Below are 17,695 nucleotides of genomic sequence, written 5' to 3'. Positions count from 1 at the left end.
ACCTTGATAAAAATTTTGAAACTTAGATTCAGAAGATAGATGGGTCTGAACTGCTCAATTCGTACCGCCTCTGTTTTCTCAGTGAGCAAAGTAATGGTTCCAAAATTCAGGTGAAACACTTGAAGCTGACCAGCGAATAAATCCTGGAACATTGGGAGCAAATCCCCTTTGATGATATGCCAGCACCTTTTATAAAACTCTGCTGGAAATCTATCCGCCCCCGGTGCTTTATTATTCTTCATCTAAGAATTAGCTTCAAACAACTCTAATGATTCAGTTAAACCTCATTTCTTTTGCAGTAACTCCTATATCTCGAAGTGCATGCTTAACCTGCTCTCTAACCTCTAGGCATCTCCGTCTATTATTGCTAGCTGAATTGAGCTGGATCCAAAAACAGATCTTGCACGTTCTTAAAGCATGACCACGCTTGGCGATATATAACACAAAATATGTTAATAGATAAACATTGTATTAATGCATCACAATGAAAAATATACACCGAGCCTTTATATATGTTGATCGATAAATGATGCAGTCCACAATGATACCTCTCTTGTTGAACTCCTTTTTAATCGAGAAAATAAAGCAAAAAGGAGTACATAATTGTTGTAGAACAAAAATGTGAATGATTACAAGACCACCACCATCACCAAAAATCCTATATCCACGGACCCCTCTTTGAACTAACCCGCCCCCATTTGCAGCAAAGCTCCCACCATCAAACACTCTGTCTAGTGGAGTGGTGCTGAGAGCACATGGCAACTTGATTTGCAGCTACTGGAACTCTTCACACCCCTTGGCGCCGATCTCGGTGAAGGCTGCCACGAGGTTTGGCATCACGTTTGTGAGTGCAAGCCTTAACCCATTCGAGCATGGTTGCTTCCTAGTCGCTTCAGTGGCATGGGCATCGTCGACAACATTTCCCTGAAGCCACACATTGCATGTCCTAAGCAATAATTTTCCCTGGCGGCGGAAGTGTTCCTTGATGAATTCCTCAAATCCCCGAGGTGGCCGACGTAAAAGGTGTTGCATGGTCCGCGGGGTTAGTAGGTAAGCATTCTCATTGTAGGGCAGTGCATTGCGGTGGCCCTCCGGTTTGTCGGCCAGTGTCTCATAGCCGGCTTCGTTGTAGTATGGTTGGTCATTGAGGACGAGACCCTGGATGGAGACAACGACTTGGAGGAGGCTTGACGTTGTTGACGACCAGACCTCGGTGCCCTCGCCACCGAATGTGTTTAGCAGGCTGAGGCACACTGTACCAGACTCGTAGAGGTTGGGATTGAGGCGTAGGCCGTAGGAGTGGTAGTACACTTGTGGTGGAGCATCGGGGTACGACGGAGGTAGCTGCAGATCGAAGAAGAAGGGCCCGTGATCGTATGGCGTCCCGCTTGCTCCCACCATCACCATCCGAAGCAGATCCATGCGGTCCTCGAACGCTCGCACGTAGATGGTTTCTGCACATTAAAGTTGTCTATTCATTTCTAACCATGCATGGACCATGTATTTTCATGTGCACCAGCATACCTGGTAAGTCTTTCTCCAGAATTTTCTATTCCTTTTGCACCGTTTTGGCCCAACTCTTCCCTCGACTAGCGCCGTGCATTTCCTTGAAAAAGAGAAGATTGATTGAAGTTCTACATTTAGTAAAATTTGACTTATTATAACTTGCAATATGTTGTGTGGTCATGTAGATATTTTAAGCCAAAGGGATTCAATTTTATTTTGCGTAAAAAGCAAATTTCATTATTAAGCAGCAAAGAGATTCCAACGATGGGCAAACCATATTGTGCAAATAAACTTTATTTAGTCTAACCCTAATTACCTACCGTTCGTCATCATCATCTTCTAAAGAAATATAATTACCTGGTCCGTAGAGTCAAGGTAGTGGTGATCCAAAGGGCTGATCTGCAGTACATCGAAACATGGAAAGAAGAATGATTCGTCGCAGCAACAGGTAGCATCTGCATCTGCAGCCTTCGTCCTCTCCTTGTCATAACCGTGGCTGGTCACATCTGCATCGCTAATTACCATTGCAGCACCACCGATGCTATCATCATTCGTGGGCACTGGCAACTCTGAGCTTGGTAACGACGCCGACGAGGGCTGCCAGTTCATCAGGTATCCTTTACCTCGAGCCACCATGTTGCCGGTCAATTGGAGCAAAGACCGGAATGAAAACCCTAAAAGGCTTGTACTCGATACTGCCGGGTTGACGCCTTCGACATCGTTGTCTTGATCCTGAAGATCAATGTCCTAAAATCAGATAACATGTACTTATAGCCACATCAGTTGAGCTGAATCTATCCATGTAATTATTTATCACAGTATAAGTAGTACTTTTGGGGCCGTCACGAGAATCCGAAGTAGTCCCCATACCTCTTTTTTTCTTTTACAACAAAGTCCTCATACTTCATTGTTTGTCAAAGTGGATAACTTTAAAAAGATTAGATATATACCGTGCTGGCTGCAGCTGGTTCTTCAGGTGCATCATCGATGCCATCGTCCTCTAGCAAGTCGCCATTGATGCCATCGTCCTCTACCCAGTCGTCCATTTCATTCCATAGCTCCATGCAGTGCTCGTCCTTGACGACAGCGATCTCATGGGGCAATACCTACAGCACGCCCAAACAAATCAAGAATGGCTAATGAGTTGAGTAGAGAATTGTAACATACGCAGTAGTTGTAGATGAAAGGAAAGGTATTAGAAACTATCCACGTACCGTTGACATGCTACCATCACCCCATTTGACTTGGACGTGCCCATTAGGAAGTTCAATACCCGCCCCACCCATGAAAGATCAGCGGGAATAGCATTTATCTTCTTGTTTCCCTATAACAGTGGTGTGCTTTCACCGTCATCTGTTGATCCTGGAGGTAGGAGACGAATGACAATATCACCGTAGTAAGCAGAGTGGTTAGAGTCCACTTTTAGGTCGTAAGCACTGACGGTATCGTGGCACCCGACCTCCCTAGCCTCATTAGGGTGCCTTGGCGTCTTTAACCATGACACACAAACCGTCTGGTCGTATTGCAGGCTCTTGATGATGCTCACAAGCTTCGTTGGTCCAATGCCAGCAGCAGCAATGTCGTTGTTGAAACTAGTAGTTGTTGTGCCACCAACATGGTCTCCTGTAGCGTCAACGACATCATTGTTAAGAATGACGTCGGCGACAACATGTTGCCCTGGGAAGAACTCTTGCTCATTCACAATCCCAAAGGGAACAAGGGTTGCTGAAGGTCTGCCATGCTGCCGTGTGCCGTCCTGCCACAACACATCGACGGCGGTGCAGGTGTTGGCGACGACCATTGGAAACTCCACTTCCACATGTCTCATGACTTGTGGGCGTTGCGCCCGTCTATGGCCCTCAAAGACGACCTTCCGTAGCTGCTTCCGATAAAACCTCGCATAATTCTGCTTCGTAGGTGGTACCACCTGAGAGGTTGAAGCAGCTTCACACTCATCTTGATTGTCTTGTGAGCATGCATTGTATTCCTCCCCCTCCCACTCCTCCTCCTCCTCCTTCCCATCATCATCATCATCGTTATTGTTTGTGTTTTGATCAGGAGCACATGCTGCATGCCCTTTGGCGGAACTAGTTTCAGGAAAAAAACAGCGGTCAGCAAGCCCCCAACAGCAATTGGACGCGGCACAGAAGAACGTAAGATCGTTCGGGTTTTGGTAGGCTGGAGGAGCGGATGCCTCCACTAGCCCCTTGTCGGTGCCATAATGCTTAGGCCCTTCCCAGTGCTCCAAGGTGTATAGGTGCTAAGGACGTCACATTGGCAAAAAAAAATGATGTGGCAAAGCAATTAAAGAGGAGAGAGAGCATTATGGTGACCCTAGAAAGAAACGGTGCTAAGCACGTGAACCTATGTAAAAAGACTACCAACCAATACATGAGGGAGTTTAATTATTAAACAATTCCATGAGGGAAGCTTAGCTACCAAAGCTAAGCACCTATGCATTGTGAAGACTAGTTGCTAAGAGGGTGCTTGGATCCAAAGGACTATTTTTAGTCAGACTAAAAATAGTCTCTTTTAGAGGCTAAAGTTCCAAGCACCCCTGACTAAAGAGAGGCTAGGACTAGTCTTGAGACTAAATTTTTTTAGTCATATCTATACCTACTAATAATATAATAATAATAATAATAATAATAATAATAATAATAATAATAATAATAATAAAGCAGATATTGCTTCTGCCCGTACGTCACAAAAATCGCCCCCCGAAGTTGCTAGAAATTACCCGCTATGCCACCCGTAAGTGAAGAAAACGATTCGATTTCTCTTTTCAAAGTCGCCGTCGTTTCCAGAGTTTGTAGACCAGGGTTCGAACCCCAGCTTCTACCAATATTTTCCTCCACCTTTTTCTCATGACTTATTCCCACCTACTTTAGGCCTACATGGGCCAGCCAGCGGACTTAATGCCCTGTTTTTTTTTTCTTTTTTCTGGTCTTCTCTTTTCTCACTTCTGTTTTTGTTTTCTCCTTCTTTAAATCAATTTGAGATTTTCAAGTATTAAAAAGTTGCGAGTTTGAAAAAGCTGTTTGAGAAATTATAAAATGTGTGTGAATTCAAAAAAGTTCAGGAAATCATAAAATTTTCGTGGTTTCAAAAAATGTTACTAATTTTACAAAAATATTTGCAAATTATAAAAATAATTTGGAAAGAAATGTCGTTAAATAAAATCAAGTTCATGATCTTGATAAAATGATCGTGTATTCAAAACATATTTGTGAATCTGAGTCATCATGAAATCAAAAACTATTCATGCATTTCAATAAATGTTTGTCTAAAAAACAAATGTTTGTGAATTTAAAAAAATGTCTAAATTTAAAAATAATGTTTGTCGATTCAAAAAACTCTTCCTATTCAGATGTATTTTATATCTAGGATTTGATTAATTTTGGAAATTCTTTATATGTCTTGGGGTTGGCGAGTAGTCCATGGTCGATGAGATTTGTTTTCAAAGTTCAAAACATTCCCTTGCGCGAGACAATGACAAGTGTGTCGTACAGTGACAAGCCCATTTTTTACCACGTTGAATGAATTGCGATCACGTGGATATTGCATCCATCATCAACGAGAGTGAGAAGAAAGATAATTGGCAACATGGTGAGCCATCGTGTTAAAATAGAGGACATTCATATGTCGGATATTGACCAACGTATAATTTTACCATCAAACATCACCAGAGGACTGAGAAGGAAAACGAGGCTTCCTCAGTCAGGTTCTATTGGCCGTTGTAGCATTAGCATGATGAAGATTCTGGAACAGTGCATGACATGTCCAAGCCCAAGGTCTTCCCTTAGTGTGAAGCACCTGAGCTGGCGTCGAGCAATATCCCTTGAATATTATTTCATTGTGTTCTTTCTAGGTGTGCAACCATATCAGCTGCACCAAAGAGCTCCATGCACGGGGCACGGCGGTACTACTTCCCACAAAACCTATTATAAACAGTGTGCTAGCTACCAGGAATGTGCAGATTCATGAAAGAGCTTTGTGCAAAAAATTAGGAGAAAGAGAAACATAAGAGACATTTCAGCAAGTTTACTTATGGAGGCAAAAAATAATTCTACTTATCACTGTAATACGAGTTGTAATAAACGAGAAAAGACGTGTGATATTATCTTTTTTCTCCCGTTGCAACGCACGGGTATTTGTGCTAGTAGAAAACCTACTAAAATATGTATTAGCCCTTTCTCTCCTCATTTAATTCCTCTCCTTTAACACATGCGAGTTCTGAATTGGAGGGTTTGGAGGATAATAAATGCTCAATAACTTAATTTTAGTCTCTTTAGTATTTGGATCGGAGCATGGGTGAGGCTAGCAAGTTTTAGTCCCAATATTTTTAGTCATAAGACTAAAACGTATCCAAGCACCTTCTAAGATTTTAAGTCCCAGTACAAATTTTTTTCCGTATATATGCTAGGAAAAAGGCAATAGATGTATATTTTATACTACTATATATATGCCACGTACGGATTGGATTAGAAGTCCTATACTACTCGGACAAGTACACCACGGCCTGCTTAATTAATGGAAAACTCTTCCTTCTGCCCGACTGAATTTCTGGGAGAAATGAACCGTCTCGCACGATCGCCACGCGTCCCGATGTGGACCCAGGCACCGCTACCTCCTCTGCCTTATCTCAACCCCGCAGCCTCCTCTACCTCTCAGCACCTCACGGAAGCATTTCTCCCCCCACACGCGTCGACCACTTGCCGACATGTCTTCTGCCTCCCACTCCGCTGCAAGCCGGCAAGGAAGAAGACATGGCAGACGCTGATGCTCCACGGGCGGCCATGGCAGACGCTGCAAGGGCGGCCAGGAGGATGCGTGAAGCCGGCGAGACGGCGCCGCTGCATTCCAACACCACCGGTTCTGTCAGTGAAGGCTGTTTTTGGCGGGGGCGTCCGGTGATGCTTTCTACAACTCCACCATTGCTGCAAGGGGGTCGTGGGGTTGCTAGTGTCTGCTTGTCGGGCGCGCGCCGGGCATCTTCTACAACTCCGGCAGCCGAGTCCGCTGATGTTGGGTTGCAACAATTGGCGTTGTCATCGGAGGCTGTTGTGGAGGGTTCATCAGGTCAACGGCTTGCCGGAGGGATGCTGCAATGTCATGCGCGGCCGCGGATCTCGCCGGGGTGACGGAGCTGCAATGCAACACAAGATGTGCCGCGACCCACGGATCTCGTCAGCGACAGAAGCTGTAATGCAACGGACATGGTTATGCACGTCGGCGGCGGAGCTGCAATGCAACCGGGGAGGTGCTGGGACACGCGGACCTCGCCGGCGGCAGAAGCTGTAATGCAACGGACGTGGTGCTGCACGTCGGTGGCGGAGCTACAATGCAACTGGGGAGGTGTTGAATCTCGCCGGCGGGGTGGAGCTGCAATGCAATGCGTGGGTGCCATGACCTGCTGACCTCGCACGGCGGCAGAAGCTGCAGTGCAACGAGACGGTAGGACGGCCGTTGGCGACGAGCAACGGAGGAGGAGCTGCGCTGCAGAGATAAGGTTCAGTTTTTGCAGCCGCGTCTGTTCCTCTCCACGTCTACTGGCGCAAATCGGGTGGCTGTGCAACGCCTCATCCAACGGCTCGCGAGGCGGTTTATATTTGCCTCGCGTCAACCGGATGACGCGTAGCAGTGGCCTTAATTAATTCTAAGAAGATTGATCGCACACGACGGAAGCTGTATAGATATATATAGAAGATGCTCCTGAGTTCTAGCCTAATTAATACGGATCAGGGTTTTGTTCCTTCTACAATAGCAATACAGTACACTTTATTTTCTTTCTCGAAAAAGGACAGATCATAGGCGCCTCGCAAGCGTTCGTCTCTCCTCGTCCCCAGATCGAAAATTCCCACCGCCTCATGCGCTCCCATGGCAAGATATATGGAGAGAGGGAAATACACTCTTTCGGGACATGCAGAACCCATCTCAATAGTTTCTTGCCCAAACTCTCACTCCAGACTTTACCGGCGACCCCATGGATTCGCCTTCGCTCTGCCTTCCGCTCGGGTGAGCGATGGCGAGGGGGAGAATCCCAATGCCTCTGTTCCGATTAGTATTTTATAGGTTAGGGTTGTTTAGTCCTCGTCGATTAGATGAACAAATTCATGATTTATTCCAGTATAAGTACTTTCTGAGTCTAATAGAAAATAGAATGCAACAATCTAGCATACTAGATGAATAGAAAAACATGCACAACAACGTTGCACATGTAACAACAACTATAGGTAGACACATGAACATATCACGATGGACGTGCGGTTCATTAGTTGTTGCGGGATCGACGTTGTTGGTGACGATGTTGGCGGCGATCTGTTGCTGACGACGATGATAAGTAGCACCGCTCGACTTGGACAGAAGACAACCCATAATGACAAAATTGGGCAGTCGCGCAGAGCGCTTCTCAGAAAACCTAATTCATGCTCTCCCGATGCAGGATTGCAAGAACGAAAGGTTTCAAACACCTGCTCTCCCGCACGCCAGTGTTCGGGATAGAGTAGACTACGGTGGCGGCACAAGTTGCAAGATAAGGCAAAACCCTAGGTGTTTTCGATGTATCTTTGTCTGCGGCCCGGTAGCAGTACATATAAGAGGACCAGAGGCGGTATCGTATCGCGGTCATGATCTCAAACCGACTTGGGTTCTTACTCGTATAGTTACCGGACAAAAAATTATTAACTTTTCTGCCAAGACATAAAAAAATAAAGTGGAGAGGCGAGCGTGCACACATGCGGTTTCTTATTTCTCTCATTCACACCTCAATAAATATGGTGTAGAGAACCAACTATATAAAGAGGTCTCTTACTTCCTCAACTTTCAGGGTGATACTAATCTTTAGAATCACCACTTGCTATTTTATACATAGGCCACTTTGAGATTTCAGAAATTGTTAATGGGTCAAACCCATTTATTTCTAACAGGATAGGCTACGGGGTAGGAGAAAACTTCAGGGCGGAGGAAGAAGAAAGAAAAGAAGAAAAGAACAGTGCGCACTTGATGGCTGTTGGATGCTAATCGTATGGTTAAAGGAAAAAGTGACTGGTGGAAGTGAGGATCCTTTCCGCAGTTGACCGACTATAATTATATTGTGCTCAAATGTAATCCTTTATCAGAGGATTCCAAGCCAAAAAAATCGATCCATCTTTATTATCTTTGTCACCTTTTTTTTATCTCGTTTTGTTTTTCGGTACTCAAAATCTGAACGGATGTGACTGAGATATCTGATGATCACCATTGGATGGCCTATACCCGGGCGGCTGCCCATGAATACGTTTGACCCTATGTTTGAATGTGTTCGCGGACATTTGGTGGTATTTGTTTGATGATTTATTTTGAGGAATAAAGGTGATTAAAATCGACTAACATGATTCTCACTAGTTGATGGGTATTTATACATTTATACGTGTGAGGAATAAAGATAATCCATTCAAATATGCGATGCGGCAGGGAGAACCTGTTACGCTGGACCTGCCGCCTCTCCTCATGGCGGCCAGTCCTACCGCCTCAGCCGGTGGCGGCAGATGCCAGGTGTCGGCTGCCGCACCTGCCGTCACGGTGGACATGCTCTTTTCTGTCAATATGGTCTTAAGATGGTCTTTTTTGTCAATACAAAAGTGTAGGTGGTGTTTTCTGACGAAAATTCCCCTCATTGCCGCCTTTTCACTTCATACCGATGTCGCGGAATTACCAACCAAGAGAACGCTCACTGTGGTGCTCAAAATCCGTCGCCCTGCTTCGCTGGCGCACCATGCAGGACAAGTACCCGACCGTCACCGCGGACCACGTCGAACCAACGGCTTTAAGCTTCGCCACTCCTCCCATTCCTAAGGATTGCATTCTACTCCCTCCTTTCCAAAATATAAGGCGCGATTGACTTTTTACGGTCTTTGATGCACAACTTTAACCACCAATATATATCAAAGTATATGGATTGAACATGTATAAATGATATCGCTGTATTTGTCTTGCAAAGCAATTTTATTTCATATGTATGTATAATAATTTTATAAACATATAATACAGAAAAAATATAGTCAAAGTTGTGCAACGAAGACCAGAAAAGTCAAACCGTGCCTTATATTTTGGGAAGGAGGGAGTACAAATGAAACAACACCAATAGGAAAAAAATAATCTTGGATCACATTCCTATAAAACTCCCTATGAATCAAAGTAGCCCTTAAAGCATCTACAGCCGGACATCTCAAACCCGCCTCATACACCCAGGCGGACTGCCCGTTCATTGGCCGGTCACGTTTTTTCGACCCAGACGGCCCGCTCAAACGACACTCAAACGCCCAGGCTGACCTGCACCCCCCATGTCCAGCCCAAATATGGGGCGGATATGGGGGCGCCTGGGGGCGCCCGCCACGTCGACCCCGATATACGCTGGCCCACCCGACCCCACATAAATCCTCCCCCCATCTGCTAGCCGGACTAAACTCTAGCCACTTCACTCCCCTTCCCTCCGCCACCTAAGCTCGTCTCCGACTCCCTCTGGCCGTCTCCGGCATGGCGGGCAGCGGATCCGAGTCTTTCACCTTCAGATCCGTCGGCCCCGATGAGGAGATGGTCGTCCGGCTTGCGCTCCGCCGCTCCCGGGAGGAGGCCCGTGCAAGGCAGCGCTCGGGCTCCTTCCCTCCAGAATCCATTGCATCCGCCCAAATGGCGTATGGATCCGGCACTAAGCCAACCGTAGCTACCCCGCCGGAGGCCGTGCGGTCCTTCTGGCGTCTGAACACCCTGGCGGACGCGCAACCCCTCCGGTGGCGCATGGAGCATGGGGACACACCATGGGCCTCGTCCAACGAGGGCATTGCACGGCGTGCCCGTCGTAGAAGGCACCGGGCGCGGGAGACGGCGGCAGCCCTCGCGGCGATGGACGTCGGCGAGGTGGAGTCGCATTCTCCGGCGCCCTGTATGGCGCATCAGTCCGGGCGCCGCAACCGAGTCGTGCTGGATGTCCGCGGCTCGTCTCAGGACAGATTCGTCATCGATTTGATATCCACCAGCACCATTCGGGTTTCGGGCTCCGACGAGGAAGAGTAGGGCATGGGAGAAGGCAACGCCTTGAGTCCCGTGAGCCGGCTCGTTTCCCATGCCCTAATCTACCTTGCCGGCGACCGGACCAACAATCTGAGGAGCGCAGCCAGCCGCCGGACATGGCCACGGCCACGATGGATCCGGGCGAGCTCCGCTTAGATTAGGTTTCACGTTGCATGTAATAATATGGATTTGAGTTTCTAATTTGAGGTATCTGAATATGGAATGCATTTATTAAGGCGTGACCGGTTACTGTCCGCAGACGCGCCGGGCGCGTCCACGGGCGTTTAAGGGTCGGATTGCCAAGTCCGGCTATAGATGGTCTTAGGAGTAGTATGAATATAATTATTTGCGTAGGAATATTTGGTACTCCTTTCGAACAGACTCATTGGCACGTGAAAAGAAAATTGTAATAAAAAAGCAAATAGACGAAACCAAAAAGGCCTGCAATACATAAAAAGAAGAACTCCGTGAAAAAAACAGAAAGAACAGAGGGAACCAAGAAGGATAGTTGACCATATCCAACGAAGACCCAAAGTTGATGAAAGTAGTCGTAGCCATGGGAGAGGGCAGATCCAAGAAACAAAACGGCAGCTCCTGCCACGAACGGTACTGGCTGCTGGGCAAACGGGAAAGCACGACTACTTTCAGCCTTGCAGGGGGGTGGGAGAAGGAAAAGAATTGGGCTTTCCAGCACCTACTAGGACGGATAGTTGATCATATCCAAGGAAGACCAAAAGTAGATGAAACTTGTCGTAGCCATGGCAAGAAACGAAACGGCAACTCCTGCCATGGCTGTTGGTGGTGGGCTTTTCCTGCACCTACGTACGGGCGATGGGAAAAACGACAACCCAAAAGGTGCAGCGCAGGCCGTTTGCTTCCTCCGTTAGCCTACGTGACGGTGACGGACGTGATCACCGGAAGGCACACGAGGAGACACAGAAGATCTCTTTGTTTAGAAAATGGTGGGTCCTAGTGGGGGTGGGGTGCTCCTTGTTTTGTCTGGTACTACTTCGAAGAATATTCCAGTATTTATTTAACGAAGCTTTCCTTCTCTCTGCTTTCAAAATACGAACCATTGTATTTAATGAAGAACATTCATCATTGTATTTTGTGCACATTTTGACCATAAATTGAGCTAACAAAATGTTCATGCTTGTCACCAAAAATCATATCATTGAAAACTGTGTTAAAATACGAATCCAACGATATAATTTTTATTGACACGCATTAACATTTTGTTAGTTAAATCTTTGATCAAAATTTGGCACAAACTACAAAGGGGACCTATAAACCAAGACGGAGGTAGTACGTACGCAGCACAGTGATTAATAATTACTACCTCTGTCGTGGATTTGTCACGGCAGATGTCCTTAGTGTCAGGACTTAGTCGCGAGGCCAACGCATCTATGTGGTAGCTTGAGAGGGGTTGGGTGGAATCGAGAGACGCAACACAAGACAAGGATTTAGACAGCTTCGGGCCCCGGGAAACATCATCCGGTAAAAACCCTACATGCTGTTTGAGGCTAGGTCTCATTATCATCACGGGGGAGTCGCCGTAAACCGGCTATCCTCTTTGTGTCTAGCCCTAAGATTGTTTCTTCTTGCTTGTAGCTTTGTCCCCTCTAACCCGTCCCTCTCTGGGGAGCCCTGCCCCTCCTTATATATGTTGAAGGGGCGGTTTACATGTGGAGTCCTATTAGGATTAGGACTAATCTATCTCTAATACAAACCGGATACAAGTGTTGGTCTTAACTCCTTGTAAGGCAAATATTCCTTTCCTCTTGAACCGGCCCACAATGGTTGAACCGGCCTCCATGAACCGCCAGACAGGCCGCCGGGTCTTGTTGCTCCTCTGGCCCGCCTGCCGGATTACCAATGAACTATAAACCGTCTGGTCTGTGCAGGCCGCCGGTGAATCGCCAAGTCCGGCCGGATTATCCTTTCGGCCGGTTAACCATCACCCCATTTGACTTGGACGTGCCCATTAGGAAGTTCAACTACCCGCCCCACCCATGAAAGATCGGCGGGAATAGCATTTATCTTCTTGTTTCCCTGTAACAATCGTCTCCTACCTCCAGGATCAACAGATGATGGTGAAAGCACACCACTGTTACAGGGAAACAAGAAGATAAATGCTATTCCCGCCGATCTTTCATGGGTGGGGCGGGTAGTTGAACTTCCTAATGGGCACGTCCAAGTCAAATGGGGTGATGGTTAACCGGCCGAAAGGATAATCCGGCCGGACTTGGCGATTCACCGGCGGCCTGCACAGACCAGACGGTTTATAGTTCATTGGTAATCCGGCAGGCGGGCCAGAGGAGCAACAAGACCCGGCGGCCTGTTTGGCGGTTCATGGAGGCCGGTTCAACCATTGTGGGCCGGTTCAAGAGGAAAGGAATATTTGCCTTACAAGGAGTTAAGACCAACACTTGTATCCGGTTTGTATTAGAGATAGATTAGTCCTAATCCTAATAGGACTCCACATGTAAACCGCCCCTTCAACATATATAAGGAGGGGCAGGGCTCCCCAGAGAGGGACGGGTTAGAGGGGACAAAGCTACAAGCAAGAAGAAACAATCTTAGGGCTAGACACAAAGAGGATAGCCGGTTTACGGCGACTCCCCCGTGATGATAATGAGACCTAGCCTCAAACAGCATGTAGGGTTTTTACCGGATGATGTTTCCCGGGGCCCGAAGCTGTCTAAATCCTTGTCTTGTGTTGCGTCTCTCGATTCCACCCAACCCCTCTCAAGCTACCACATAGATGCGTTGGCCTCGCGACTAAGTCCTGACACTAAGGACATCTGCCATGACAAATCCACGACAACCTCCATCCTGGTTTCTTAGTCCCCTATGTATTTTCTGTCAAAGTTTGACTTTAAATTTAACTAACAAAATGTTAATGCATGTCATAAAGAATAATATAATTGAAAACTATGTTCAGATACGAATCCAACGATATAATTTTTTACAACATGCATTAATATTTTGTTAGTTAAATTTATAATAAAAAATTGGCATAAAATGCAAAAGGGACTTATAAATGAGGACGAAGGTAGTAGCTCAAAGATCTCCTTCCAAAAATAGTATTACTGGTATTCTGGTTGGTTTACTATAATGATGCACGACGGGCCCACCGACCTTTTTTAGGAAAATAACACAATTGATGTTTTGCCTTTTGAGAGAAAAAAAGACAAAACATCACCAAGTAATAACTACTCCACGCACCCAGTCTACTGTTCTATGTCAGTTTCACATGATATTCTTTTGTTCTATGTCAGTTTCACATGATATTCTTTTTAGTAACTTGTAGTAGCTCTATCTTTTCATTCAATCGGAACAGAATTCATAATTAACAAAAAAAACAGATTTAAAATCAATACATGTACAATGTAAGCAACTCGCCATGCATGAGGCCGTGCACCGATTGAGTCGGTGCCTCTACCGACAGAGCAAACGGAGTCGACAAACCATGGTAATTTTCGGACCCGTTGCTTCCGCTTTTACATCTGTCGTGAGGACACATGACACCTTGCCCTATAACGATGTCTTCAAGGAGAGGAATAATGTTCTAGGGTGTCACTGATGCTGGCATTTAACAGGTTGACCCATGCTTTCACCTATAGTTCAACAAAACCAACTTCACTTTAGCCTACATAGCTAACCGTAGTCAATATCCTGCGACCGATCGGTGGTAGCCGCCCCAAGTGCAAGTGATATAATCCTCCAAATTAGGTTCATTGGCAACGTCCTAGCCGGGAGGAAGGAGGCCCTCTCGTCGCGCCATCATGTGTGAATAGGTCCACACGTTGTCCTAGCTCCGACAACATCCGTTGGTTCCCACTCGAATCTGACTAGTGTGGGTCAACTACGTCTCCGTAGCACGTCACCTCTAGCTATATGCCTATATCGTCCACCCTGTTCTCGTGCCTCCCCCTTGCGGGTTGCAACTGTATGGCTGACAAGCAAATCATTATTCTCGATCTACCAAACCGGCTTCATGAAGAGTTGCCACACATTGTGTGCTAGCGTTGGCAGCCCCAACGCGATTGATGTCATATCACCCCCAAAACTCGGCCTAAACTGACATCTTGCCACCATGGCGCTCATTAAGTCACTCCGGAATAAGGCCTCCTATCTTTTGGACTTGTATCCATAGTTAGTGATTTTTATCTAGGGAAATACACTTGTGTTCGTGGTTGTATATGCACCCTATATGGGATTTTTTTTAATATTTTAATAAAAAGTCAAAATAGGTAAGAACTATTTTGACAAAACACTTGACTTACTTTTGCACTAGTATATAAATCTCGACGAAAAAAAAGTTGACCTCACAGCAAAAAAGACAAAAATTATTTGCTATTATAGGTCACTATTCACACTATTTTAGCCAAAAATTTGTCTTTTTTGAAAAGAAGTCAAAGGGATATTTTTTTGTGGATTTTTTTCTCACGAGTGCAATAGAAGGTCAAGTTTATTTCAAAAATATTTTCAGAAATTTTTGACTTTTTGTTGAATTACTATTTTTTTCCCATATAGGGTGCATATGTCCCCATAGACCAAAAGTTCCCCTTCTTTTTATCTAGCGTTGCACTCAAATTACAAGATATCTCTACATATTTTTCGGTCAGAAATTGCAAGCTAGTGATCTATCTAGCTTTGCACTCAAGTTTTGTAATTTCTAGCATTCTTCTAGTGGGTTTTTTTGTACATCGTATTGCAAATGTTTTATGCTGCAGAGATCATTTGTACCAATCAAATTTTGTTTATTGCTTGGCATGTACAGTAAAATCTAGCACAAATTAAACCAAGTTTGGAACTATCTACTACTAGTAGGATTAGCTGCAGCTTGAGACAAAAAGTAAACAAGCTGCAAAAATGTCATGAGGCAGTTGATAATGAGTATGACCTTGATTATCTCGATTAACTTAGTTTCTTAATGGCATGCATGCATGGATCGTATCCAAGTTGATCCCCACTTCTTTAATGATGTGACATATTTGTATGCATGGACCGCATCCAAGTATCAACAGAACAGATGTGGTGGCATACTTTTCGTTTATTGAGGCACTGAGGAAGGAATAGGTCCAAATAGGAATAATGAGAGTTCTATAAGTGGACATGCATGTATCATTTATGTCATATACTCCCTCCGTAAACTAATATAAGAGCGTTTGAAATACTAAAGTAGTGATCTAAATGCTCTTATATTAGTTTACAGAGGGAGTACATGTTACGTGTCCTGTCAGAATGAAAACCATGCATAGACTAAGTACAAAAAGAGACATGATCTGCCAACCCATGTGTCACTCGTTTCCACGACTCATGGGAGAAACCATAGCTTGCACCGCCCTTCCCTGCCATCCCCTCTTACTGCAGCTACGGCGAAGGTGGTAGTCCCAGTCCCTCAATGGGGGAGGGGATCGTCCGACCATTCTCACACGGCGGAGACCAGATACCGAGGCGGCGACCCCGGAGATGGTGATGGAAGAGCAGCATGCTTGGGGACGGTGTGCGGCATTGGTCAGGTGGCGCAAGGCGGCGTGATCGATCTCGCGGTGATGCGACCACGTTTCGGGCAGAGGAAGGGGGGTCAACAACGGCCCGTCTGGCGCCCTACGCCTCCCGGTGTTGTGGACGTGTAGAATGTGGGCTCCGTCACTTGTCTCTAGGGTTGTGACACCACTGCTAATGCCGACTGGGGGTCGTGTGGCCTTGTTCATGCAAGGGGTTGGGATGTCATGGTGTCATGGAGGTGGGGAATATCGGGTGGATCGAGTGGACGGTAGAAGCTAGGTCGGCGGCCTTAGGATGTGGATACCCTACGTACGCCGATATGGCAAGCCCGAAATATTTGGTAGCATGAGCCCCGCAGGGTGAAATTACCGGCCTTCGTGGTGTGTGTGCGACATGTTAGCATTGCGTGGGTAATGGTATGTGTATGTTGGCTCGGCTGATGTGGCAATCCGGGCCCGTTTTATTGGGGTGATGGTTGTTGGCGACGACAATCTGCCTATGACGCATGGCTATTGTGGATTCAATGGATGGTTGGGCATGATTCGACGATCTTGGGTCGATGCTGATGAGCACGGCGTCCTTGGATGTCGTAACTTCTCTTCAAGGCATCTTCAAGGAGTTCCTTCACCTCCCAGAGGACACGCGCCCACCTGGACAGTGGTGAAACTACAAGGTGAGGCACCGTCCCTAGGAGCAAGTAATGGGAATGCCGCCGCGCTACAACCTAGGCAAAAACTTGTGGTTTCACTGAAAAGAGCCCAGACTCTGTTGACGAGGGATGTGAAGGAGCTCCATAATGATGTCTCTGAGGGATGTAACGACGTCCTAGGGCATCGTCAATGCTGGCATATAATGTGGCTTACCTAGGCTTTCACCTATAGCACGAAAAAAAACATCGTCACTTCAGCCTAGCAACCAAACTGTGGTAGCCATATCCGTCAATTGGCTCCCTTCCCCGTCCTCTTCTAAGCAAGCCAACAGACAACCATGAAACCACACACCGCCATGGCCACCCCCATCCCAACCCTCAAGTGTGAGCGACTAATCCTGTATGACGTTTATCGTCTATGCTCCGGCCGGGAGCAAGGTGGCCCTCTAGTCGCCCACCATGGATGACTAGCTCCACATGCGGTCCTAGCTACGGCAACATCCGATGGCTCCCACTCGAATCCGGCTTGTATGAATTTATTGTGTCTACCATGGCACCTCTTCCGCATTTAGTTGTACTGTTGCCTCTTTTCCCGTGCCTCCTTAGAGCAAATCTAACGGGCCGACCCAAACGGACGGCGCATTTGTCCGCGTTTTGTCCGTTTGGGTCAGCCGCCCGCCCGGCGTCCGCCCAATTTTGCATTTGGGTCAGTCGTCCGCCCAATGCGCCGACTCATTTTCATGTCCGCACTCAATTTTTAAAAAAGGCACGCAACGCATAGATCATGTCAGCGGCCATGTCTCATGCTGGCACCATGCCAGCACCGGCGTACATTGTCGGCTTCAAAAAATATCACCACATAGTTCGCGCTGGCACACTCGCAAGCGGCCGGCACATATGCCAGCACACGAAAAAAGGGTGAGACTTGAGTTCGACCATGCCATCGTGGCCCCGTGGTCATGCCAGCACACA

General features: G+C 46.5%; 1 non-coding gene and 1 pseudogene across 1 annotated transcript; one reads left to right on the top strand and one right to left on the bottom strand.

Moving 5' to 3' along the window:
* Nucleotides 1–774: 774 nt before the first annotated feature.
* LOC123067163 (probable ubiquitin-conjugating enzyme E2 23) lies at nucleotides 775–6,916 on the bottom strand (annotated as a pseudogene).
* Nucleotides 6,917–8,556: 1,640 nt separating this feature from the next.
* LOC123073064 (small nucleolar RNA Z103) lies at nucleotides 8,557–8,656 on the top strand. Its single transcript, XR_006435578.1, has one exon. It is a non-coding gene; the product is annotated as a small nucleolar RNA Z103 (small nucleolar RNA).
* Nucleotides 8,657–17,695: the final 9,039 nt, after the last annotated feature.

This window comes from Triticum aestivum, chromosome 3B (genome assembly GCF_018294505.1).
Source record: "Triticum aestivum cultivar Chinese Spring chromosome 3B, IWGSC CS RefSeq v2.1, whole genome shotgun sequence".
NCBI lineage: Eukaryota > Viridiplantae > Streptophyta > Magnoliopsida > Poales > Poaceae > Triticum > Triticum aestivum.
This window is presented reverse-complemented; position numbering and strand designations above follow the sequence as displayed.